This window comes from Miscanthus floridulus, chromosome 14 (assembly GCF_019320115.1).
Source record: "Miscanthus floridulus cultivar M001 chromosome 14, ASM1932011v1, whole genome shotgun sequence".
In the NCBI taxonomy this organism is placed as follows: Eukaryota; Viridiplantae; Streptophyta; class Magnoliopsida; order Poales; family Poaceae; genus Miscanthus; species Miscanthus floridulus.
In genome coordinates this window covers 96984488-96985163 of record NC_089593.1, presented here as the reverse complement: position 1 = coordinate 96985163, position 676 = coordinate 96984488, and positions in this window count along the sequence as shown.

Sequence of the window (676 nt, the reverse complement as noted above, 5' to 3'; positions counted from 1 at the left end):
GGGACTGTCATGCTTGAAGGATGGCGGATTGAAAGGTCCTTGTTGGTTTTGGTAATTGAGTGACAACCTAGGTGGACTAATTGTGTTTATGTGAGATACATAGGTGATTAGTCCACAGGTACATGTGTGTGAGCAACATATGCCATGGAGGTGAAAATGGCTTGGAGATGTTGCAAAGCTCACACATGTGATGATGAAGGAGCTTAAATGCACATGAGACATGACATTGAGTCATGTGATCAAGGTGGAGAAGATCAAGACAAGACTTGGCTTGATGGACCGGTTGCAAGCGTGAAGGGCAAGTCGAAGGCTTTGGAGTGATGGACCGCGTGGCGGTGAAGCTTGAGCAAGACTTGGCGCCGATGGACGATGGCAACGGTGAAGAGCAAGTAGAGTCAAGATCGATGAACCAATATGATCATGTGATGATATGAAGTGGATCATATCATTGTTGATCGTGTTGGTGCATGTGTTGCATCGACATTGAAGGAGATGGAATGGAATGCGCAAGGCAAAGGTATAACCTAGGGCATTTCATTTCACCGGTCATAGGTGTGTAGAGAAGTTTATGACCGGGTTTAGGATAGATGGCCGTACTATCAAGAGGGGCAAACTTGTTTGCATATCGGTCATCTAGTGCCACTCGAGTGATCTAACTTTGCATTGTCGCTAGGAT